The following is a 27,417-nucleotide window of genomic DNA, read 5'->3' as shown; positions in this document are numbered from 1 at the left end:
AGTTATAGGCACAACAACAATGATGGAAAACAGCGAGAAATGTCAGAAAGGCAAAGCTTAATCTGAAGCAAACAAAACATTAGGGATCTCTAAGTACATTTCTTAGTAAACACCTGTAGGGTCTTTGAAGATTCCCCTTCCCTCAGCCTCAGGCTTGATGCCATTTCCCGGTAGACAGCCCATCAAGTTGAACGTCAAGTGCTACAAAGGTAACTTGACAAAGTGAGCTTAAGGAGTGGCAAGTAATACAGATCCTGCCTCTGGGTGAAAAGCTGCATACCGTATCTATAAAGGGAAAGATAAGCAACTCAAACTCCTTCTCAATCTACGGAAACCTATGCCCATTTTTGAGTTCAGCTCAAACAATGAAACAGCCTTAATGTGCTCTGAATAATTTAATATCAGAGCCACAGGACCACAGGAGAGTTCTATGTATAAAGTTAAACATGTTTGAAATACATCAGCAGTCCATTCTCTTTAAAACAGAATAAAGAAATACAAAAAAAAAAAATCACATGACAACTTGACAGCTTCCTTTGTTCCTTTGTTAGAAATCTAACATGGTGACCGAAAAAGATTGAGGAATCCTGGTTTATTAGCTGTAGATGGTTACTTAGCCTGTTCACACTGCGGACAAAATTTCTTGTTCAGTGTTTGGTTAGCTCCACCCTTACGTGTCACTGCCGACTCCAAAAAACCAAGATGGCGACTGACAAAATGCCGAACTTGAGGATTCAAAACCTTAGTCTGCGAACCAATGGGTGACGTCACGGTGACTACGTCCACTTCTTATAGTCTCTGGATTCAACTGGTAATTCAAGAGTTTCGCCCTCAGGCTCAGCGCCCTCAACACAGCAGCAAATCGGACCCAAAAAAAAGTCAGAAACTGAACAGAGAGGTGTTTGTGTATTTTAACAAACATCAGCTACAGTAAGCTCAGCTGAGACATGATCATAATGAAGAGAAAGATTTGAATATTCAGTAACTATTTCATCAGTTAACTGCCATCCTGGCGCCCACACAGAGAGCAATGATGCCTCCGGACAGTCTTCATGTGCCTGTGGCTAACTGTTAAAAAAACTAGCAGCTTTCTAAAGTATTAATTCCCTCTTCACATAATTGGATAGGACACCAAGGTGGCTGGCAATATTTTTTATGGGACTACCCTGTCAGGAGTGCAGATTGTATTTTGAGGCGGAGTGATGGTTGAGTGCAAAGTGACAGTGAATCTTGGAAATGGGAGTCCTTAGAACATTATTTGCTATAAATTATGGCAAGGATCTCCGCTCAAGGTCAGCTGTAAAAGTGACAGCCTTCAAGCAAAGCAAAGCCCGGTCCAGCTCAACGATCAGCCAAGGCTTCATCAAGAAAGAACCCTTCGGCTTTATCAGTCCCGTTGTCTGTCCGGCCACTGGCCAGACTGAAATGGGAGCATGACCCAGTCCCATGTGAAGGCCTTTTAAAGATGGTCAATCTTTAAGCAGACTTCAAGACGACTCATAACCAGGGACAGCCAATCAATTGGCAGCTCCCATAAAGAGTTAAAAGGTTGAACTTTGAGATTGATTTGCTCTGGCGAAAAGTGTTGCTGGGTTGACTGATCCCTCGGGAGTTCAAAGTCCATCTATTGTATAGATCTAGCAAAGACTTTCCATTTTAATTTGGATGTTGATTGGAAAAGATTTGCAGACACTGGTGGAATCATGAAAAATATCATCGACAAAGACTTAATGTCAACATTATTCTACTTAAGTAGCTAAAATCAGAACGCCTTTGATAAAAAGGCTGCAGGTTCAATCAGCAAGTAGTTTCATAAATGCCTCTTAACTGAGGCGAAGGGTTGGAATCTTTTTTTACGAGCTGGTACTATCGGGTATATTTGCCAACTCGGATCATCCAATCTAATTTATAGAGCAGAAATTATGAGCAGTTGTTAACCACAAAGCTGAATGTGGCTCTTGCAGGACTTTCATGTGCTGCTGAATAACACCGACGCTGTACCATATAAAGGTGCAGGATCATATTTATGTATTCAGACAACAATCACGCCAAGGAGCATTATGGTTGAAGGTCAGGATCCCTTAATCGTTCAGCACGTGTGATGCAGCTTAACTGAGTCCAGTAAATGACACACAAAAATGTAAAATCCCACTGCTTCATCAAGGTTAGTGAAGATGCACGCTAAGGCCAAGGTGCAAGGACGAACGCGCACCTATAATTTTGTTGAGTCAACACTTTCAGAAGGAATAAAACTCTACAATCCGGCATCATATTAGAACAGTATTTGGTCCAGAGATCTCAATTAAAGTGCACTGTGAGAAAATGAGCCTACTGTGAAAAAAAATTAAGTTGTAATAGTGGAGGCTCAAAAACTACACAAAACACATCTCAATTAGAAGTCAGGTTGCAATAGGTACGAAGCCATTGCTGTTTTGCCGTATTGGTCCAAAACACATTTTTAGTGAGGACAGTGTCATTCTCGGAACCCATCGGCTGTCGGTCTGACAACAATTTAGCCTCTGGGGTCAATATTTCTGGGGTTCCGGTGTAGCCAGCGGAAATGCAGGCCAACACTTCCTCTTCCGTGCGCCAGTCATAGTTTACAGTCCAATTAGCAACTTGAAAGCGAGAATGGAGTTCGACAACGTCTCTAACCGGATTGTTTCACAAGCAGCCAATTAGCCAAGCTAATATAAAGCGAAATCCTAGTCAGACGATAGCCGATGGGTTCCAAGGTTTGAATTCCAGATAATCCGTTCTGCCTCTTTTGCTCTTCACAAGGACTGTTTACCTGCATTCAACCAAAGCCCGCTCACACGTGATTGGTCAGTATTGCTCTGACTACTCTTGTCCTGTTGCCTACAGTAAGAGATTAAGACCGTGTAAACCAGTGGTAGGCAAATAGTGGCCAAATATCTGGTCCCCTGACAAGAGCTGAAGTTTTCCAAGTTACAGTTGGCATTAAAACTTCAACATGATCATTCATTTAATTTTTTTAGACCATAACAGATCGGTTCCTCACAAACACAAAGAGGTGGAAGTCAAACACATCAATTAATACACATCTCCAGTCCTATATATCAACACAGTCAGTCATTTCCTGATGTTAGGCCTCATGACATATCTACCCTCATATACATTCCTAAAATCAACCGTTTATACCTGCAGTGCCATTGCGCTCGGACAACATTTACCCTGAATGAGCCACGTTAAAACAAACTGTACGCCTTCTCCAGCTACAGGCAGTCATAAGAGGCAAACTGAAAAATTGAAATAGTCTTTAAAACAGCAGCGAGTGATCAATATGTTTAACAGTTGACCGACGTCTGACCTTCCACCTCTCGTCCTTTTGCCGTCTTTGTTGCGCAGCTGGCGGTGTAAATGCGAGCATGCCGTGTGTAGTTTCCTGACACCACGCCGCAGAGTGTGACCTCTAGATGTGCAGGAGCTTGCCAACAGTTCCTGCAGCCTCGCACGGCTTTAATGAAAAATGTAATCCCTCGCTATCTCAGACGGGCACCGCCACATTTGCCCAGACAGTTCGTCAGACTTGGGTGACATGCGTATTCCTCCGCGCAGGGTGGGAGGAGGTGACATGTGATAGCGCCAGGCTTTATTCTGCTTTACTCCTCAACCCCCCAGTGATAATTTCCACAGGCCCGTGCAGTCGATCACGCTGCGCCACCCTGTCACCAGCCGTCGGGCTGCGCCGCCTTCGTGGACAATAAACGCCATCTACACGCTCCTCTGGTGACTGGCAACAGCTCTTCTTGTGTGTGTGTGTGCCAGAGATAGGCCCGCTCTTCCACATAATCATCCTCTGCACCCTTCCATATTGCTGCGTCAGGCTCCCGCACTGATTCATGCTAATGATCTCAGTCGACGCAATTTGTAAGACGCATAGATGGGACCAGTTTAAGCCGAGTTATGCAAATGTGTTTTTGTCTTTGATTGTGTAGTGTCTGTTCTCAAGTGTCTTGTATGCTGATAGGGTTTGAGGGTTGCAAGGGAAAGGACGCATTGTTAGCGAGTGCGTATGCAACGATAAGCTTAATCAGGATGTGGTGGATGAACAAATGAACGCAGACGTGGGTTGTTAGAAATCAATACCTCATCTACCATGCATCAGATAAGACAGGCAGCCTGATTATACTCGGAACATGTGTTAATTACAGGCTTGTTCTTTTAGAAGGGTCTGTTCAGACAAATTAAAAGAGAACATCTTTTCTCACTTATCTTGAGAAAGTGCTGAATCGGGTATCGGCGAGTACCCCGAGAGTATGCACCGATCCAATATCCCGTCATCATATCATTCATCAGCTCATCTGCGCTACACAAGAACAGAACAGCAAGGCCTGACACTCCTTACCTGTCCAAACTGCACGTATTCAACAGAGAAAGAAGTGAGATGGCTCACTCGTAGCTACTTTCGTCCTCAGCTCCAGAAAATAAACGATCAGTGCATTCGAAATCGATGATGGAAGTAGCTAATGAGTGAGCCATCTCGCTTCTTTCTCATCTCTGTTGAGAGTTGTGTTGTGCAGCGTAACGTTAGCCAGAGCTAACAAAATGTCAGCAATTTGGCCACACTGGATTGTCACTGATTTGTCAAACTTGAAAATAAAATAAATTATTTTTTCACTCGCTGGTATCAGATACTTGTATCGGCTGATAACGCAAGTTCAGTTATTGGAATCAGCATCGGGTCAGAAAATATTACATTGGAACATTTCTAATTTCAAAGATGCACTAATACATATTTTAATAATAATAATAATAGATCAACTTGCTATGTGTGATTCTCATAGTGACAAACTCAGCCATTATCAGCCATCTCTGCAGTTCCCTTCACCCTCTACAGAGCCTTTTAGCATCTTTAAGCCCATTGTTTTGGTTTTACGGCCCACAGCTTTTCCGTTTTGGTTCACCGTCTGTCTCTTCGCTTTTTCCATCTGCTGTTCAGTAAAAAGCTCTGATAAAGCCTACATTAGGATAACTACTCAGCACCAATCAGCTGACAGACGGACACATAGTGGAGGATTTAGCAGATATTTTTCTCAAGAGTTGGTGGAGACCGAAACAGAGCTAAAATAAGAGTGACTTAGCATAAATTTGGAGTCGTGTTTCACCCAATAAAACTAATGTTGCTCAGTGTCTGATGATATGATTGAGTGGACAGCTTGATGCTCTGCCCCCAAGTGGCACAAAAGTTAAGGTTTGTGTTTGCAAATATGGCCTAGAGGTGTAAAAAAAAAATTGTAAAGCAATATCTTTGATGGTAGTTGATCTAATAGTAGCGCTGCTGCTAAGGCTGTAAGAGAGCGGTTGGGCTGGAAAAGGGCAACTTTAAACCGACCAAACTGAATTTTTCCACCTTTCAGTCCCCTCCACAGCAACGATCAACTCTTTGCCCACATCCTCTTAAAGAGACACAAATTGCTGAGGCACTTCAGAGGAGACTGCATGATGGTAAGAGACGACTAGCATCCCCAACTCCCCTACCCTTCCTGCCAGGATAGATGTGAAAGCTTTCAAAGCAACTGCAAGTGTTCATTATAGATAAGGGAGTTTGTCTGCCCACGTAATTGCCCGGCTCCTGTGGCAGACTGTATGTGCCAGTCAACTATTACTAGCATGACAGCGGCCTGCCAGGCAACAGCAGCTGCTCTTGTTCCCTGACATTTACACCCATTTAAGCTCATTAGAACTAAGAAGCCAGCAGGGCCTTTTGTTTTGGCCTGCTTTGCTCACGCAGGAGCTAAATGAGTGGCAACTTCGAGCATTTCTTTTAGCATGTGGTTCAAATAGTCGTGATTGGCAGGAGACAGTGAGGGGTAACGGAAAAACGCCGGGTTCACACTGGGCGCAGACGTGCCGTAAAGGGCCACGGTTTTTGAAGAAGTGCTGCCCAATTCCTTTCAGCACCTATGTAAACCATTTTTTTAGCTCCACCAACACTGACTTATAACATCCAAATAACTGGAAACGCACTTGTGATATGTGGAATTGGAGTTCTCCTTTTATACTAGTTACCTAGTATTTATTTCCTTAGCTCTGTCATAGGAAATATTTAATTACTAGTAATAACTACGCCAACTGAAAATAGAAATAGTATACTAAAGTTCTGCTCAACTTGACTGATAGATATTTAGACTGCATCAGCTTGCATGTAATTACATAAAACATCTGCTGCACCTCCTTTCTCATGTGCTCTGACCTTATTCATGAAGTTAAAATTAGCGAGGGATGACTCAGAACTGCTGCCCTTTGTTTTTGATCCAACCATGTTTCAGTTGAAAGTATTAAAAATCCTATTTAAGCCATGAAATCGGCCACTGAAACAATTTTCCTGCCAGAGACCTGGCACTTAACAAGGCTAAATGAGCTGTGATAGAGACAGGATGCGGGTTGAGGAAGAGTACTGATGGTGTTAAACCTGATCAGTCGGAAGGATCAGAACACTTTGCTGACTGTATTTCTCGTCAACACTGGAGTATGAAATGTTGGTGGTTTTGTAAATTGATCAACACTAGATCACAGTCTGATATTAGAACATTTATTCTCTGTGATGGCAGGGACCCTCAGCACATCTGCTGCCTTCTTTGTTTCTCGCAAAGCAATGATGGAGAGCAAGAACGTCCGCTAAGAGTTGGAGGGAGGGATGGGACAACCAAACACAGAGATTCTATTCAGGGGACTGGCATCCATGCCCCACGTGACGTTTTGTTTTTACCGACGACGTCACGTCACCTGACATGGACCTTCAGATGGGACCTGCTTAATGATCTCGTCTTGTAGCCCTGTGGCAAAATCTAGTTTAAGGACCATCACAATTTCTGTTTTTATGCTTACGTTTTGCATATTCCTAAATTAATTTGTATCTAGACAAATTACACAGCAAACCTGCAGCCGTGTAATATTCCAGCATAGGAATCCTGTACATACTACAGGACACTAGAAATTGTCAAGGGTTTGTAGATTGCCTTTGTTAGAAATGTCAAAGCAGTGAAATGCCTGGAATGAATCGAAATAATAGTTTGGAAACTAGTCAGCAGTACTTTAAAGGTCCAGTTTAGATTCAGCAGTTCCTGTGAGCTGATGAGTATCTATACCAGACACAAAGTTTCATCTGGGCACACAGGAAGAATCTATGGGAGGCGGGACATTCTTTTCTTTTGCAGCCAACAAGACAGCTGTGTTTTTATGTACAGAAATCTTGCTGAGTGCAACTTTATTTCTGTAATGCATCTTTTTGCCAGTTTAGTGAGAACTTAAGAGGGAGTTCAGAGAGTATTTTAGAATCCTCTGTCTGGTATCATTTTTAAATTGCTCGTTTAAATGACATACTGTACGGCGTTGGAATGTTTCTCAGTGCATAATTTCAAAGAGAATATTTCTAGTGTTTTGAGACAGGCGGGATCCATCCTCCAGCCTAGAGTCTCCAGGGAGAGCCAATTAGCTTGCTTTGCTGGTCTTTGATCATCCGTGCTGAGATGGTGCAACGTCATGCCACACTCAGGTGGTGATGAGATTATCTCCACTGTCGGCGCGTAGAAGCACACATTGAGAACAGATCTCATCTGTCCTATTACGGCCAGGTGTTGGATCGTGGCGCTGCAGATGAAGAAGTTTCCTGCAGCAAAAACAACAAATGCGTGCTTTTGGGCTTTGAAGTTGATTAAAGGCTGTGGTTACACTTGTCTTTTCAATACGACTTTTGTCGTCCGATCCAGGACGCATTAACTGTCAAGTCTGTACGCCCCGAGATCGAATCTTGCTCGCATTGGGATCAGCCAGACCACATGCCGAGTTCTGGACATTATGTGGGCACAATCCGTAGAATTTTATCAAAACCAAGTTTTGAGTTCCTCTCCCAAGGAGAGCAAAGGGAAGAGAGGAGGAAAAGCGCGGCTGGAGGACGACTGAAACCCGCCGTCTGAGTCGTGCTGACATTCTGCTGATGAAAACACAACTTTTTCTAATTTCGTAGTTTCAAAATTTATAGGAACTTTTATTGTAAAGAAGTTATAGGAAATAAAATGTGCTTATCAATGATAAACAAACAAGGTTTGTTAGCGGCTATTCTTTAATAAAACAAGTCTACTAATATTGCAGGGAGGAAGAGTAAGCAGCAAAAAGAATGAGGGACTTTTATTTTGAAGAATTTATAGGAAATGAAATGTGTTTATCCACCGTTTTACAGTCGCTCCTTTCACCCCGAAATCGGATTACTATCCCATCAGGCAGGTCGCATCGAAGCATCAACTGTGGACGCACATATGCTCACAAAAGTCACATTGAAAAGACAAGTGTAACCACGGCCAGAGAGAGAGAGGTGAGTGTGTTCGAAAAGTCTCAAAAGACGGAGTGACTTTGCTGAGCTTCTGTAAAACAACAACGTTGTTTCAGATGATTTGGCCCTGGCACCATGCCCCCCTCCAGAGGACTTCCAGGCCAAGGCGAGCACGGCTGTGTCCCATCCATAAAGATGACAGCAGCCCTGCAGGAGACGTTGAGGGTGGTGATGGTGGGGGTGACACAGGAGGAGAAGCTTGCCCTAGAATAACCAAGCCTTGACGGCAGCTCTTACTGATAAGAAGCGGCACGGGGAAGCTGCGGTCCTGTTGGCAGGCACCCTGGCACCGTTTGGCATAACTGCACTCGCTGATGAGGCGGCGATAACTTTAGATTGCTGAAATCATCAGGCGTGAAGCTCTGTAAAAGGACATCAACGGGAAAGATAAATGGTGACGAGTGAGCGGGCCAAAGCCGATGCCCTGCCCTTCCTGACGGATGCAAACACCTCCTCTTAAGTAACACAGTCTCCTCTATGATGCACACACCAGGCAGCAGCTCCAACCTTTAAAAGTGTGATCTGACTTCCTCCAGGCTGTGTATGCGGCGGCGTGTCACATCCTGTGAGCGAAATGGAGTAAATATGAGAAAATAAACCACGTTGGGTTTCGGCGGGAGATGAAGAGGAGGACGGGTTAATGCCCTCCCCCCCTCCCCCACGGTCCCCGATGAGGTGTTATGACAGCAAGTTTAATAAAGCATGAAGAAGTCGTCAATAAGTAATGCCGCGCCGTGTTGAAAAATAATGCGGAGGAGAGCGCCAGCGGAGTAAATCACGTCGACGTGAGGCAGCCAAAACATCAAGCCACTGCAGTCGAATCGGGTGTTATTTCAGGGAGGAAAGCTCAGCTCCGGGTGCTACAGTCATGTATCACTAGCGGAGGGAGGAAAACTCACAGGATTGGGGGGGGGGGGGAGGCAGACAGAAAGACAGACCTAATGGGAAAACTACAGCTATGGAAATATAATGCTCTAATGCCATATTAACCTTTAAGGAATAGCGCCACCTTTTGAGAAACATGCTCATTTCCTTTCTTTTTTCAGAGTGAGATGGGAAAATCAATACCGATCTGTCTGTGTGTGAACAGAGCTGGAATCAGGACGCGGTTAGCCTAGCTTAGCAGGGTTTCTGCCGCCCAGCATCAGGAATTACGTAGCTTTAAGATGTTTTTTTTTAACTAAAAATGTCTTTTAAGACTTCAATTTTGGATCAGCCAATGTAATTTTGTCTGGGCCTTTTAATTGCAGAAGTTAAAACTGTTTGCCTTCCTTTGATGGTTTCCAACGTATTCTTGCTAAAACAGATGACTGATATTATACTGTGGAAGGTCACCAGTCCTGTTTGATTAGGACATTTTTTTATTTTCTTCTAAAACCTTTTCAATGATGAGATTATTGTTTTATTTTACCCACCACAGTTTGTTACAGTTTGTTCGGCACATGCGGGTATACTGCTCAACTCATGCGGAAATTAAATGTAGTAGGCCTTTCTATCATGTTTTTATTTGTTTTGCTGTGGATTGTGCAGAACAATACAGCCATTCACTTAGAACACTGACATTTTAATTCTACTCAAGGTAATACCATCTCACACGCAGTGTGGGAGTCGCACTAGTCTGGTCTTGGTCTGGACATGCACTCTGGTGTTGGTCGTGACTTGGCCTCGGTTTAGGTCTCGACCACAACACTGCCAGCATTACAAAGAAGCTGCACACATATCGGCGTGAATAAAATATCTGAAATCGCTGCTTGTTGGGCTGACAGTGGCTGGTTGGAAAAATGTTAACAAACCGGCCAACTCTAACACACACATATATTTCTAAAATTCATTTAAGGCTCCAAATCAAGACATCCGTTACAGTCTGTGGTTTGAGAAAAAAGAAGCAAAAACCTCACGATAAAAGGAAGTAAAAGGCCGACAGCTGACAGAGGACAGCAGAACATTGGCTTACAGGCCGGGGCAGCTTGTGATCTATGGTTTGCTATTGTACAGGCCTGTGCTACACCCATTTTAATAGAATCCTGCTGCGCCCACATCCCAATGCCAAGCTACGGACCATGAAAATATTAACGAGCCAAGTTGGCTTCATAAAACATTGCCACTTTTGTTAAAGAAAGAAAAAAGAAATTAACGGTTTTCTGCTATTTCACAGGAGCTCATCTGCCCCCACGGCCCCTCCCGCCTCCGGGTTATTTACAGCCGTGTATAAAAATGCATTCCAGTGATCACAGAGCTCATATAAACTCTGCCTCATAACCCAGGCCTTGATCGTCATCCATTTGCTTTGTGCCACACGTGTGACGGCGTTGAAGCAGCGCGCTTTGTGTGGCCCATGTCACATATTAACAGATTTATTCAGAACTTCCTCTTGCTTTGTGCCGAATGCACTGCAAAGATGCAACATAAGAGTGCAGAACGGCAGAGCGGTGGTTTGTACGGAGTACAACATCTTCCCCAAGTAACATGGACAGTAAATGCATCACTGACATGTCAGTTCATTACTAACTACCTTCAAACATATAAAAGCTGCATTTTCAACGCCGTAGCAGCTATTAGCCCGGACGACTAGCCGTGCTAACGAGCCGCAGCGTTTGGATGGAGAATTTTTTTATTCCTTCAATGTACAAACCTTTCTGTCAAGGGAGATAAGCGAAGAATCATGACATTAATTTCCGTAAACGGTAAAAACCATTATTGTGACAAAAAGCCGATGAGCGAGCTGCCCTCATCTCTTATCCTCTCATTGTGTGTGAGTGTGCAGCGTAATCCTGGGGAAGAGGCTGATTCAGCACCATGGACAGCGGCTATGGCCTCGCATGATTCTTCTTCCTCTGCTTTGAAATGAGCCATTATACCTGGCAGCTGGTGTGAGCTGCAGCCACTTCCCGGACCTGTTTAGTCAGTTTAGATTTGTCCGGACTTTTCTCAAATTTTACTTGAATAAGTCGATTCACAATTTTTCTGATTTCAAGTATTATAAAGAAACTTTAACATGTTTTTAGGGGAAGGTTTTATAGAAACATTGATATTGATCTTAAAGGATAAATCCTGTTTATTACAACATCAAATTCTGCTTAAAGTCATTGCTGATATCTGGGAACGTGTTGACATTTCTACAACATCATCAGATTGGGCAAGAAACTCAAGGTCCTCTTCCTCGAGTTTAACAGCGCTTTCAATCTTAGATCACGTTTTTTCTGAGTGGATTGTATTTAACGCTCAACTGCAAGTTATGTTTACAGTGGACAGTTTAAAGCTTTGATTCTCTTCTCGAATGTGGGTCCGAATTGACCTGCTGGGTTCGGGCCAGGCTGTATTTCATACATTTTATTTTATATTTTTTTGCTACAATTAAAGGAATAATACTGAAGCCCTGAGAAGCAAGTTAGGATTCTGCATAACTTGCTAACACATTATATATTCACCTTGTGTTAGTTAAATGCATGAAGAAATAAAAACTCACATGGACAGAAAACATAAATGCCTTATGTCACATTTAGAAGATTGGGGTGGTGGTGCCTTTCAGCCACAATAAACATTCGACAAAAACTTATTTAGCTGCAAAAAACAAAAAATAAATTAGAAAGGTTAACCTGGTGAAACCTTGTTTTTTTGGCTTCTCTAGAAGTAAAAAATGTATTATTCATCAGAGATAGAGGGACACAGATATAGTGAAAGAAAGTCAGACAGCAACACGCTCATAGAGGCAACCCTCAGGATAACCTGAAACCCTCTGGAGGTAAACATATCTCTCCTCTAATGGCCGTAAATGTAACAAATTTGAAATTACATCCTAAAATTCAGGATGGTGCAATCAGTGTCGATGATGCAACTCTGCGGCACATATTTCCCACCTCCATGTAAAAGACTGAGACCGCATAAGTTAACGAAGTCACAGGTGGGTTCATTATGTGGAGCATGAAGGCGTCAGCCTCATTAAACAGAAGTCAGATCAGTGGAGTGGAAAATGATCATACCGCTGGGACTGTGGGCGCTCACTGTGCAACATATTCATCTTAGTGCCAAGAAAAAGAGAGATGCTGCTCAGCTTTAGAGACAAGTAAAAAATATGTGCACACGTATGGAGGCTGAAAGTGAGAATACAAACAAGAATTCAGTATATGATTTATAAAGAGTGATGAGTCTCAGACTGAAATACAAGGTTCCAATATAAGCATAAATACTCCCTCTCTCCCCCTTTCCTGTCAATCTCTGTCTGTATACTGGGATGAAGGCAAAAAGCCAAAAGAAATATATATATATTTTGCTAGATGCTAACTTTAGCATGCTAACAAACTCACAATGACAACACTGTTGATGCTAAGCAGGTATATTGTTTACCATGTTCATCCTCTTTGGCTAGCATGTTAGCATGCTAAAAATAGCTAATTAGCACCAAAGATGCTCTATAATAAAGATGACCATTAGGCCTGCAAGCTCTGCAAATGGTTAAAAAATGGTATACATTCCCCCTCACGCCCCTTACATCATTTGGAATTGTTACTGTGGATGGATGAAAGTAGACTATCTAAAAATCACGCTTTGTACCGGATCATGATGGTGAATGCGGCTTTCTCAAGACAGACCGCCCACTCATTTCTGTTTAGGATAAAGTCACTTTCTGTGGGTGGAAATGTTTTCCTGTGACTGATAACACCCGATACTGGAATTTAATTTGGGGAAATTAGGGCAAGTGTAGAGCAATTATATTGGAGGGAATCAGATATTCTTCTCTACTTCAGCCCTCCTTTGTGCTTTAGCTTTGTGAAATGGGTCTATCTCGACATAAAAACCGAGTGAAGAATTTTTGTCAAAGAGAGCGATGCGCGGGTCAGTGGTCTCCACCGAAGATAACCACTGAAGGTCGAGACATTCACGTACGCATTAGATGTACTGATCCAGGCAGTTTCAGAATGGATGGCCCCACTGCGCTCATCTCCCATGCAATCCCTGCTCGACGCTCTCCTCTTGTTCTCCCCCCCCCCCCCACACACACACACACCTTCTCTGTCATCTCCATTGTGCTTGTGAGGCAGAAGCGGCACCTAATCATGGAAAATGCCGCCGTGCCCTCAGCCGGATAGAGGTAGCGGTGGAGATTGGAGATGGACACTCGCGACCTGTGAATGCATTTGTTAACCCTGAGGTCAGTTGCTCTAAATAAACTGTTATTCTAAAGAGCTAGCCCCCTGGATTGGCTCCGGGCTCTTACCTCCTATTCCACCCATCAAACACCATCTAAAACATTACTTACCCTTTTTTTAAGTTGGTGCAGGTATCCACAGTCATGGGGGCTACGCAGTGCAGCATCCGTCTTTAAATGTAAACTACTGAGAGACCCCACTGGGGCATTTAGGATTCACTGTTTGTGTAGGGGTTTAGCATTCACAAGGTTTTTACGGAGCGCTGGGCATCAATCCCAATTTCTTTGCAGAGGTAGCTTTATTTACATCGCCATTTCCCAGAAGCATAACTGAACTGGAGGCATAAATAACTATGGATGCACCAATACTGTCAATACTGGGCTTTGGTATTGGCTACTACCAAGTAAAGAGCTGACACCAGTGTTAATGATACCATGGTCTCAATCTCTAGTTTCTTCTTCAATACAGCATGATGTTCATTTCGTAAATGATGCTCCATTGAGAGTCAAATAGACCATAAAGCAGAGTATGCTTTAGGGCGGGGCTACCTTATGATTGACAGGTCGCTGCCACGGCGTTGTCCGGTCTGGGAGTTGTCTTTGTTGTCGTCTTACAACTTTAACCTTTCATGGTGTGATTCATAATAGTGTTTTCAATTCATGAAAGTTAAATTGTGCCCCCTTCTTAAATACAGTCTATCATTAAGGTTTTAGTGTCTATGATGAACACTACTGTTTGGGAAGTAGTGATCATATGACTGGATAAATGAGACGTGGATTACACTGCACACGTTGAGTTTGTAAACAGATGTTTTCATAAAGTTTTGACTCTAATTTCATGTTGAACGCAGTGTCGCGCCAGCAAACTGACGAATCATATTACAATATTTATATTACACATAATATTGTACGCATGTATTAACACCTAATATGCATTCACCAGTGACTTAACAGGTGATCAAGTGTGACATGTGTGCTGAGGGAGCGAAAACGAGAGTGGAAGGCTCATCGCTGCACTTTGTGCAGGTGAGGGGGGGAAACCGAAGGAGGAGACTCAGCAGAAAGGCACTGACGAATGAGAACTGTGTGCTGTCCTCCAGCCCGTATAATTGCGGTCTCAGAGATCCCAGCGCACAGCCACAGCTTCCCCAGAAGGTAGCTTTCGTCCAGGCAGACAGTCTCCAGGTGCTCGTGTAAATGTCCACCCCCCACATGTGAACAGACACAACCGGGAAACAAACTGGCTCAGAGCTCAGAGCTCATAGCGGATTTCTTTTTGCAGGCTAATATATATATTTATATCCCAACTTCCTCTGTTCCCCCCTCCCTCCAAGGTCAACAGAGCAACAGTATTGAGTAAGAGATATGGCAGGCACGGCAGCAGATCTGTGCAGATAAAACATCTAGGTTACGTCCCAGCGGATGTTCTGTACCCTGACTTGAAACACATTCTCACCTCATTCTATCCGGTGACAAAAAAAACATCCAAAAAAACTGCTGATGTATCATGAAGAGGAAGTTGTCCTGAGGGGGGCACAGAAACATTTCCAACCTGTTTATCTGTTCAAAATTGTAACAGGTCACATAATATTGAATTTTTTTTTTTCACCATTTAAGTTTTGGATTTCTGGATATTCCATATTTTAGAAAAGTGGAATCCAGCTGGAGTTGGCTGCATTTTTGAAAAGAGGATTATTTCAATGTCACTGACTTGTTTACCCAGGAAAGGGAGAAATACCGAATGGGTGATTTGGAAATGGTTCTGTGAATTTGGTTTAAGATGTCTGTAAAAACTAAAATGAGGATTAAAAAATCTACATCTGAAGAATAAAACACATTTATCAAGCGACTCTCTCCTACGTACAGCAAAGCGTAAGGGTAACCTTTAAAAGCAGCTCTTCGGTTCATCACATGATATATATTACATGTATGTGTTCAGAGGAGAACAGCCAATCAGAGACAAGGATTTAACTTATGCTTATTAGATAAACTGCCCACACAACCCCATAAATTATGTTCAAATGAAAGTTCAGAACACAGATACAAAGTTACAGCCCTATTTCAAAACATGATTTCATTTAATTTCATTTTTGATTTCATTTAAAACATTATATATTTTAGGCATTCCCCAACCTGTCTCCAAAGGTGTGCCTGCATGTCTCATGTATTACATGTTTATATTTAAGGCAAAATATCTCAGCTGTCGCTAAGTGCTGGATTATGTATTGAACCCCCCGTCTCATGATTACAGATTGATTATAGATGACACAGCTAATTGACAAAGACAGGGGAAAAAAAGCTGTCTCAGCCCAGCTCTGTCACGGTGAAACATATTAAATATTAATAGGATTTTCCTATTTTGACTGCAGAGCGCTTCCAGTTTGTCCAGCCTTCATGGCCTTTGACGCATCCTTTATTAAATCCCTTTGAGAATTTAAAACGCTGACCTGAATGCAGCGGGAGGACCGACCCGAGACTGCAAATAAACCTGCGATTTATTTGTTTTCTGCACAAACTGTGCATCACTGGGTCTAACCTTTGTAACGCTGCAACGGAAAGTTTGCCAATCCGGCGGGAAGTCAATGCGGTCCCCCTTGGACCAGACCCCCTGGCGCTTGTGATTTGTGCAGGATGAATGCGGGTTGCAACAGCATAACTGCTAACTAAGGGTCCGTCTCACGGGGTGCTGCTGCAAGCACGACTCCCAGCGATGGAGTCTCCTGGAAGCAGGGAGGACTAAACAAATGTGGCATAGATGGCTAACGTAAACTATAACCCGTCGCCACACGTAGCATAGACTTAAAGAAGACAGAAAGCCAGGTTTTGTTATAATATGTGTATGCATATGGTCATTTGATTGGTTAACATACTGTTGGAGGGTTAGTTACACCATTAGTCTACTGTACTAAAAACACTTGCCAAGACAAAAACAAGTTGGGACCCAAATTACTCCGTGTTCCATCTCTCTTCCTAATCTTTCTGTTCCCTCAACACAACGAGAAAAGAAAAGCCACATTAAAGCAATCCTCAAAACACATGATCAACTGTTTACATGAAAAGGAGAATGTACACTAATAACCGCCGGACATCTCTAATTCGAATAACGGCGTTTGTTTCGCTCCTATCGCGTGAATAATTCAGCTTGCCGTTATATAAAAGTCTCTGGGGCAGCGTCTGAGACGAACCACACAAGACACGGCTCCATCCTGGGCTTTTTATTGTCCCCTGTGGCAATTAATCTAAAGAGATTCACTGACCCTTTGACATAAGCTGCTAAGAGTCGAAAAAGATCACTTATCTACTCTGTCGCGTTCCTAATTTTTCCCCCCGACAGACGGCTAAAAGTTGCCTTTGCATTACGCAACACTGTCACATCCTGCATAGTCACATTACTTTATTAATGAGGGTTAAAAAGCCCTCGGACCGAACAGAGCCTTGTGCGTTACATCTTCCACCGCCCGTTCCCAAGAGACTTCACGGAAAAATGACAACAGCGTGAATTAAAAAAAGGGCTGGCGCTGGCTGCTCATTTCAGAAAATGATTATCTCGCTATTCGTAGAGCAGTACTTTATCTCAGCATCAGCTTTAAGGAAAAACATTCATCTCCTCAGGCGACAAACCAATAAAGCATTACAACTTTTAAACTCAACATTTCTTCTGCGGGAGTAAACTTGTTGGGGCTATTTTTTGAAATTTGAGTTTTGGCTCCACCGCATCTACTTGAACCTTAATTACGGGGGGACGTCTGCCTATGCAAGAAAGCACGGTAATAGAATGTGGGGCCGCAGGTCATCACGTTTAATAGCATGACTCATCATTAACACTAGGCTGCAGCAATCGATCGGCGCGTAAGTGAAAGGAATACTTGACAACAAGGCTGGGCTGGGGAGTAAGTGCTCCATCAGATGAAAGAGAGCCATAACTCACAGCTGGGATGGCAGGAGGCTGCTGGTGTTTTCTCTCACTTTAAGGAGGATTCAGATTACTGCTCATCAGCATCTCTCCACAGACAGGCGCCCGCTGACGCTGACCAGTCTTTATCTGCTGATCCTTGACAGGACCACAGCCAAGTGGTACATTAACAGAATAATCTAGGAACAGATAGCTGCGTACGACGCAGAATCTGTAGGCAACGGGACATCCAACGCACTCTGGTTGCCATTTGTAGTCCGAACGGTATTGACCAATCATGTTTGAGCGGGCTTTGGTTGAATGCAGGTCCGCGTAGAGCGCAAAAAGAGGCGAAAGGCATTGGCTGAAATGCAATCTCAGAACCATCTGTCGACGATTTAGCTTTTTATCAGCTTTTCTGTTGATTTAACTGCATTTATATGCAGATATCTGTTGAAAGCGATTAACACGGTACGTATAGCCTGAGGGGAGGAGTTACACCCTTCTAGTCAACATGCTTTTCCAAAGCCTTCTTCTCACCGCCAGGAGTAAAATGACTGAACCCATTATTTATTTTTTGTTGACCTAAAAGGTAGTCAAACTCAAATATATCGAGTCCAAAGATACTGGAGTCATCCTGTGAAATATCCATCACTTATGAGACGTTGAAGGATACAAACTCCCTCTAAGTCGCTTAGATCAAAAACAGAACAGGACCTCCTCTGACTCTGATCCCTGAGACTATTAAACGCGTAAAACTCACCACTAAAGCCAAATATTTTTTAAGAACTCGGGTCATGTCTGGTCATAAAGTGTGTTGTAGAAGAAAGCAAGTTGTTAACTCTGACATTTTCATTTGACGGAATCCGAAAGCTTGTAAAAGTGGGCGAGCAGGTAATTCTTAAGTATCTGCTGTAGAACTCCGGGATTGCTTCCAGTAAATTACTACCTCTCTGCCCGCTAGACACTTTTGCAACTTCCCTTAAAGAACGTCAAAGCGATCAGCTAATGTTGAAAATAGCCTCAGCGACCCGTGCAAAGCCAGGAAGCTGGGGAGAGGCTGCATCTACACACAGTGCCATTTCATGCTTATTGTTTCTGTCCCCCCGGGGAGCTGAAGATTTAAAATCTTTAAAAATGCACAGCGCAGTAACACTTGCAACAGTCCAACAACAGCCCTGCAGTGGATGCCGAAGATGCCGGTTGCCATGGTAATCTTGACAGCGCCCTTCCCCGTAAAAGCTCTAATTGATGGCGGCAGATAGCTGCAGAGAATTAAGTGCCACACCCCGGATCACTGGCGCTGCTACGTCCAGACAAAAAGGCACCGGCAGCCAGACCAAAAAACCTGTGTGCAGAGCCAACGTGTGGCCAACCCCGGGCTTCAGGTGTAAGGGTGCTCTGCAGGGACAATTCTGCACCCAAAATCCTGAGATTTGAGGTAATGTGGACTTCTAAAAAAACTTTTTTAAATGTCTTTGATGAAATTGCTTTTTTTTAGCCCCATTTTAATGATACATCCATGTCTATAAACGTTACTTCTCAACCTTTAGCTTGCATTTTTCCGCAATAGTTTTATATTTCAGGTTAAAAACAGAAATAAAGTTCCACTCCATTTTTTTTCTCACCAAAGCACCTCAAAATTTGACGAACCTGCCTCTCATTTAGTTAGAGATGCTATTACTCTGCCGAATTGATTCGGAGTAAATCAGCTCGCCGCTAGAAATGTAATTATGAATGATTTTTTTTTTTTTTGCATTTAGAATGGCAGCGTTACGTCCAAGCGTGTCAATAAAGCCTGAGTGCTAAAGTCTATTTAATGGCAGTGTTTCAGCAGCAGCACTAACACAGAGAGAGAGAGAGAGTCGAGCTGTAGGTCGACAGAAGCAGAAGTTAGGAGAGAAAGAAATGAACTGGCGGTGCCTCTGCCTCTGTGTGTGTGTGTGTGTGTCTGCAGACAGTTGGAGTTGACAGAAAACAGATTTCTTTTTCTTCTTTTTGTCAACACACTGAGCCGGATGAAAAAGGCTCATGCAGACCGAGGACTGCAGGGTTTGGGTTTCTGGTTGCTTGTTTTCATATAACATATTTATACTGGGCTTATATTGGACATGACAGACATAGCCTACTAGCAGACATTTTTAAGTAGTGGGTCAGACCTATAATATCCAAGAAAACTCTAAACTCCAGCGTAACTACGGTGATTTTAGTGTGCGATACCGATACCAGTATTGGAAAACGCCTCTGATACAGCCTAAAATTCTGGATCTGATATCACGTTATCATATCATATGATTTATAGGCTCATTTATGCTACACGGATACAACAACATCATGTGTCACTCGCTGCCCAATCTATATTTCCCGCCCGATTGGGAGTGTTGCACATGTGCAGTAGTGCTCGGGCAGGTGCTTTAGCGGAGAGCGTAACGCAGAGCTAGCTAAATGTGAGCAATTTGGCGACACTGGAAAATCCAACCAGTAAAACGGTGATGTGTACAGTGTCCAAGGCTTTCGTTTCAAGGGTTAGTGTAGTGTCTTTACAGGGTTAATGGTATACAGCTGTTAAAAAATACGAAAGGAAGGAAAGAACTAAATAAAACGGTAAGGGAACATATCTAATGTAAAGTTCTCTTATTTTGGTTTTAGGTTATGCGATTAATTATAAATTATTATAATATCAACTAAAGCAGGTCTTGCCACATTACCCGGGTCCTCGTGTCAAAGTCTAGTTTTAAGAGCTATAGAGCTGATTCTTCACTCTTATAGACATTTTTACATATTTGCGTTTTATTTGTCTTATCTTAAGTATATTTCAGTCATATTTGTATTTGTTGTGTTGTTACGGTTTTCATTGATACTAATTGGATTTTTAGTTTGCAATATTTACAGTTCCAATTTGATGTTGGTGTTTGTAATATGTCCTGCTGAGTTCATATCGGCCAAACCTTCAATCAAATGTGACGGGACCTTTTTTATGTTATGTGTTCATGATAAAAATTTAAAAAAGCACTAGAAGAAATATTGTTCTTTAAAACTCTAATATTACTATTAGCTTCAATGATCCAGAAACGATCAGGCTCTATTACTGACACTCCTTCAATTCCATTCTGCTTCAGCTGATATAAGAATACAAACTGAACACAAGCACCTTCTGATACCCTGAGTGCTTACATTATTCGCATGACTGCCCCCCCCCCCATGGGAATGAAACCCCTCACCCTGTCCTCAATCCACTGAGCAACACGGGCCCATAAACAATCTTCACGGCTCGATGGGAGATCATGCTTTATTTCCAGACACCTCATCCACCTGGACTACCGCTTTGTTTGCTCTGTTTCAGACTTATTGCTCTTTGCGGGGCTGCTGTGACGGGAGGTATAGAGTGAAACGGAGGAGAGGATGAGATCCAGTCATTATTTATGTGTTCAGAAGTCAACTATACAGCAGCCACAGCAGCGGAAGTAAATATGGATCCATGCAAAAAAAGAAAGAGCACAACTTCAATCAAAGGCTTTAAAATGAAAGCGCTGCAGAGGAAGAGCTTTTTGCATTTTATTGTTTCGCATGGAAGCAAAAACAAAGCATTAAAAACACAACTCAACTGCAGGTGTTGTACACATTGACTTTGAAAGGGCTCAACAGGTGAGCATGACACATGTACGAACAATTTCAACCAATATTTATGTTGCCCTTTTTTTAAAAGCTTCTTGAGAAACTGGCTTACTCAATCATTTCTCATCCTGTAACTATTAATAAAATAATGTTCAACGCATTATTGAAAAATATCAGTGAAAAACTAAATTCCAGAGTATCCCCTCTGAAATTTTCCCTTGGTGTACTTTTGTACTTCTCGAAAGCATTTTGATACACTTGATTATATAATGCTAGCTTCAAACTCAGTAAATTAAAGATGGTTTGTTAGCTATATACTTTACACAGAGCAATTTGTATCTATTCATGACTACATGTCAAAAAGCTTCCTCAAGGGGTACCGCAAGGATCTATTCTTGGCCCCTTGCTTTGTTAAGTTAATGTTAAAGGTACAATGTGTAATATGTAGCCACCTGCTACACACATCTTTAAATGGTGTCAGTAGCTTCATTTTAAGAAGGTAAATGTTACATTACATTATGAAATGAGGATTACTCAGAACAGATATTTATAAATAATCTGCTTTACAAAAATAGTCTTTCATGTTGAAAATTCTTGAAAATCCACAGCAAAAATGATTTGTAAAAACTTACAGGCACACTGTGTTTTGACCACTAGCTTTGCTGTGGAGCAATGGTTGTGGGAGTGGGTGCATCCATGTGCTCGAGGATGCTAATACAAGCATACAAGCGCACGACGTGGTTCGCACTCCTGATGATTTCATGCTTACTCCACTGTTAAGGTATATATAAATAATATAATTTATTGTTTCAATCAACTGACTTATTAATGTATTATTTATGATGACCAATAATAAAATTGTCCAACCGTGCGGCTCCTCTAGCTTTTCCAAATATGATAAGACACATGATGACAGTGAAAGGATTCATTTAGTAAGTCGTTATGACGCCGTTTTACAGCCGCAGCAGAATATGATGGAGCCTACAGCATTTAGCCTGTTCGTCTTGTGTTTTTTGTAACGCAGAAGAAAACAGATCCAAAAATAACTATCGAAAAATAAATCCCATGAATTGAATCACTTTGTTATCGTGGACGATCTTATAGGGTAAATTTGAGATTATTTCATCGCCCAGCGGTACAGTTATGTGAATGATTCTCAGCTGCAGCCTTTATCCTCACGACTGGAAATGTATCAATTGGAAACAAGCCTCTTCGCGAAAGGTGCAGAAACCAGAAGAGCAAAACATCCTCTAATTAAATGAATCCTCGGCTTGCTCTGTGGCTCCGCTGTGTGTGTGTGTGTGTGTGTGTGTGTATGTGTGTGTGTGTGGAGGGGGGGTGCGCCAAAATTGCATGAAGCAAATCTGGGGAATGGAACCCATATGGCTAATGGACGCGGGTTATGATATTGTTTTGGAAGGCTCCGCAACGCGGCGTCCTTCAGACGCAATGTGCCTCAGACCTCCACAAATCACTACTGCAGGATAATAGAACACACTTGATCAGACCCAGGGAGGGAGGCATGCCAAGGGAGAGAAGACGAAGAAGAGGAAGAAGAAGACCGGTCTGTGAGTAATGATCACGGTCACCTTAGTCATATATCACCATCCTGAGAGAGAAGATGACTTGGATAAGGGTGTCAGCTTGGAGGGCTGACAAATTTCTGCACCATCCTCAGATTGCTATCCCAAAGGAGCCACCCTCCTCCTCTTCTCTCCCCCTGCCTCCATGATCGCTTGCTAAGCCAGAAAAATGAATCCACGTTGTTCGCTACCCAAACACGTCTTAGCAAATTGGACGCCTCGGGTTGACCATCGTGAATCCGGAGCGATGACACAGCAGTCCCGACCTTAGACTTCCACAGAAAGCATCTCGCTCGCTAAAGGAAACGGTAACCAAGGTCATGTTGGCATGGTAGGTAGGTCTCTTTCCTGAATATTGGATGCATTCAATTAGCGCTTCTGCAAAAAAAAGGCGAACGTGAGTGAAATGTAATAACTGGCTCTGGGCGTGAGGGAGCGGGCAGATTGAAGGCTGCTGTAAAAGATCTGACTGATGGACTAATGCTTTTCTTTTCACAGTTTTACTGGAGTTGGCAGGCTCCCTCGCAGGACTCGCTCGTTTCATCCGCGCTCCATTTGTTAGTCGCAGAAGGTCACCGGAGAGCGTTTTCAGGCCCTTCTTCAATGTCCACCCGCAGCCCTGCCCACAGGAGTCATTAAGATGAATAGGACAATATGCTGTCCTGGCTGCCGCATCATGACCTCTGATAGCTCGAATTACACCTCCAGGAACACATCTACCGTAATCCCCCATGATGAGATCCTTGATCAAGGGCTGTGATGCGTGGAGTGCCACGGCGAGGTGATGGGGAAAATGCCTTTAGGAGGAGGTGAAAGATTGCCGAGGGGATTAACCGTGACAACTTTGTCAAATTCTTTCTTTTTACTTCACATTTCAAAATATTTATTGTTGAAATTGATTTCCACCCACACCATTTAAAGTTACACCAATTATATTAATTTGTTAGCAGCTATTCTTAAAGGGGACATAAACATGCAAGCTATATAATTAAATGATGAAATGAAGGAAAAAGGAGTAAGGGAGAAATAGAATAAGTCTTAACTGTGTCATTTAGGCTAATTTAAAGGGGACATATCACTCTCAATTCAAAGGTCATAATTGTATATCGGGTTTCTACTAGAACATGCTTACATTCTTAAATGTTCAAAAAACACTTTATTTTTCTTATACTGTCTGTCTGAATATACCTGTATTCACCCTCCGTCTGAAACGCTTCGTTTTAGCGCCTGTCTCTTAAAGACCCACTCCAAAAAAAAGCTCTGATTGGCTTGCGAGACAAATACGGTGCCCCTTTTTCAATGGTAGTTAATGAGCCTGCATGTGACATAAAGGGAGCCAAATCTGAACATCTTGTTGACTCACATGTTGTTGTTTTATCTAGACAGCCCACAAAAAACGTACTGGGTTGTCTTATTTCACAGTTTGTGGGTTCGTAGGAGCTCCAGATACCCAAATGCATGTGCAAAAGCACTGAAAAAGTATTTTATTATAATACGTCCCCTTTAAAGAAGTAAATAGCAGTAGAAAAGTATTTAATGTGGAAAATGTATGCTTTAATTTGTTTCATATCTTATCATCTTGATTTGATATATTCTATTTTTGGTTTATAATATTCTTGATTTGATCAAGAACATTTAAACCTATACAAAGTAAGGCTCAGCTGCAGACTGTAAGTTCTTGCTCTGTGCTCACATAAGTCCACAGAGAGTCAGTGTACAAACTGCACATGATAATGTGGTTGTTTTTGGACTATTTACAAGTGAATTTATATGATATCCTTTATTGCTACTCTCCTGTGGCCAATTGTGTTTCATCCTGTTGAGTGTCTCCTTTTCACTTTTAGCCGACTACAGAGGATATTAAAGAAGAAACTTCTGTTTATTCATTAAATTAACTCCATGTACACTTGAACCGCAGTAACCGTGAACCCAACCAGAAAATGTGAAAAATTGTTTTGTATAGTTTTGTATTGCTCTGGCCAACAGGGGGACTGCACCCCTTCAGATGCTAATGCCATAAAAATGTAGCACTTTTTTGACAGTACCATAATTTCCTGCTTTAAATGGTTCTTTTCAGCTAAAAAAAACCCAACAAAGTAACCTTTGTATTTCTGGAATTCAGGCAGCAACCTTGGTCTTTAAAAACTCACATGACGTCTACAAAAACGAGTGTAACTGCTACCTCTAGGATAAAGGTTTGATTCGATTGAGAACATGGAAACAACTTGATTAAGGTTGGGGAAAGATCACGGTCACTCAAAGAAAACAGAGGGCCACAACAATGTCGCATTACTTCCGCGATTGCTTCCTAGATGCATGAGTCGTCATTCACCTGACCTCAAGGGGTCGCTGGTCTGGACACATATGCCTTTTACAGACATCGTTTGTCCAAACATCCGATGCCGTCCTTTTTAAAAAAAGGGAAGAAGAGTCTCAGATTACAAAGTGACTGTAAAGGTGCAAGTAAACTGATGCTACTTCCTGAATCCAAGGCTTTATTCCCCCGTTGATACTTTTCATTCAGAGCACTCAAAGAGCTGTCGACTAGTGTGGAGCCCAGCGGTGCAAGCGATGCATGCTGAGGCCTGAAATATGGCAGACGGATACATTGCAGTGCTGAGACTACCGAGTATCTGGTGGGGGCTTACATAAGCAGCAGCCTCATTCTGCCGTTATTAAACCACCCCGACACACCAAACATCGCTCATCGCGCTGCACTTTTGCCCCGCTGTCTCTCCGCTCTTCATTCTCACATGCAGGCTGCCACAGAGCTTTAGGCGCTTAACCAATAACAAAAAGCCCCATTAGAGACTTAATGCAGAGCAATGATGACAAGCAGCAGCACTGAAGAAAGGCACCTGTTGCCCGAGACAGTAACAAACGAGACTGATCGTGCACGGACACAAAGGGGGGGGGGGGGGGGGGGGGAGACGAGATGTTGAAGGCGCTGAGTGTGTTAACTGGACCCCTCGCTTTGAACTCAACCTCTCCACCTTGTGACACACCAACAATGGGGGAGTCTGAGAGGTACTGCGTCAGGGAAAAGTGTTAAAACACGACGCAGAAATCAGAAAAATAAACTGGAAGGGAAGTTCACGACAGGGAAACTATTCTTGATGCATCATGCATAGATATGCACATTTTATAATAAGCTTGTTTTTGTCTTTGTAAAATGCATGACGTTTGATCATCATAGAGAAATCCTGCAGGGCACTCAAGTTGGTTGTGCTGTAGTTGCAATCATTGGTGTGAAAGAATAATAATTGAAAATACTTTGCCAATGAAACTGCATGAATAGAAACAGCATCTCTCACTGGTCTCTCTGCAGGAATGTTACACTGAATTTATGGTACAATAAGTGCGTTAAGGTCACTATAAAGTCATCACGTACCACCGGGACGCTATGTGGATATGAAAGGAATCTTTTTTTCCAGCCTCTTGACTTTTGATTGCAGAGCATTATTTTTTTTTTTTTGCTAATACTTCGACCAGAAAACAACTGGAAAACTACTAGAAAAAGATGAGTCGTTTACCTGTTCAGCATCCTCCTCGGGACACGGCGGTTACCCTTCCAGCCAGACGCTCGGTAGAAGGACCAGCCGGGATGCAGCGGAGGTCAGAAAGCCTCTCCGTATGTCCCTCGGCTCGGAGGCGCGTTACTTCAGATTAAACGGGACAAAGTGGAGGCAGGTGTTTGTGCGTGTGTGCGTGGGGTAAGTGAAGGAGGCGCTCCAAAATCGGATGTTCCGCTCTGCGTGCGCGCTCGGACAGCCAGGTGCGCAAAGAGTACGCGGAAAGAAAAATACGCGTCCCGGGGTCGCGACGAGGTTGTTGCCCCCCTTTTTTAGTCTTCCTCTCGTTTCACAGTGACGTTAAGGTAAACAGGGAGTCCACTTACGCAATGAGCGCCCTCCTCCAGCACCCCAGTTGATCAGTGTGGCGGTAGAGACGCGCGGAACTCGCTGTGTTACTGCTGTAGTGCTGCTGCGGGAGGAGGAGGAGGAGGAGGACGCTGCACGGGGAGAGCTGGGGCGTTTTCCTGAAGGAGGTGGTGGAGGAGGAGGAGGGGGAGGGAGGGAGGGGGAGGGCGGATGCGCAAAGATGATCAGCTCAGTGTGAGAGCGTTTAAAAGTTCCTAAAAGTACATCAGGGGTAACAGTCTCCATGCAGATCTCCTATGAAGACATTTATGGAGGGGTGGGCTGCAAACAAATACATTTTACATTCGAAGACAGATCATATGTATCTTGATATGAGCGGATGAAAAGATCTTCAAAATCATTTTCAAACTGTGTCTTATTTATAGTTAAAAGCCTGGTTGCTGAATTTTGAAAAAATAGAGCAGAAGAAAGAAATAGTTTTTGGAGGCCCCAAAGAGCTAAAAAAGATCCAGTAATGACAAAGTAAAGATTAGAGGAAAGCCACATGACGGCAACGGCCACTGGGCTCAGACCAGCAAACGGTCCCACCACCTCGCCTAAAAGGGATCAAGAGAGACAGACTTTATAGTCGTTTAGCCTCATTTTGTTGTTCTTTTGTATCTTTTTGTCGTCATTATGCATCTCTCCGTTGTTTTGAGTCTCTTTTGAGTTGGTTTGGTCTTTCTGTAGTTATTCTTGTTTCTTTGTAGTCATTTTGTGTCTCTTTGTAGTTATTTTATGTTTTTTGTGAGTCTCTTTCTGGTTGTCTTCGAGTGACATCTTGTAGGTGAAGGCCAGAGTGGCCCCTGACACTGTGGGACCCTGGGCCTGTGCCCTGTAAGCCTGTTCAGTAATCCATCCGTGTGTGTGTGTGTGTGTGTGTGTGTGTGTGTGTGTGTGTGTGTGTC

The 27,417-nt window shown here is 42.9% G+C and overlaps 1 protein-coding gene across 2 annotated transcripts in view; it reads right to left on the bottom strand.

Annotated features, from left to right (window-relative positions):
- LOC116391156 (heparan sulfate glucosamine 3-O-sulfotransferase 5) overlaps positions 1 to 26,567 on the bottom strand; it is a 71,866-nt gene extending 45,299 nt beyond the window's left edge. For both annotated transcript variants that reach the window (XM_031861449.1, XM_031861450.1), the window contains exon 1: positions 26,123 to 26,567. The gene's annotated coding sequence lies outside the window, so the exon portion shown is untranslated. The remainder of the gene's footprint in view (positions 1 to 26,122) is intronic.
- Between the last annotated feature and the right edge of the window lie 850 nt (positions 26,568 to 27,417).

The sequence above is a fragment of the Anarrhichthys ocellatus genome, unplaced genomic scaffold, assembly GCF_004355925.1.
Source record: "Anarrhichthys ocellatus isolate YVR2014 unplaced genomic scaffold, GSC_Weel_1.0 scaffold25, whole genome shotgun sequence".
Lineage (NCBI taxonomy): Eukaryota > Metazoa > Chordata > Actinopteri > Perciformes > Anarhichadidae > Anarrhichthys > Anarrhichthys ocellatus.
This window is presented reverse-complemented; position numbering and strand designations above follow the sequence as displayed.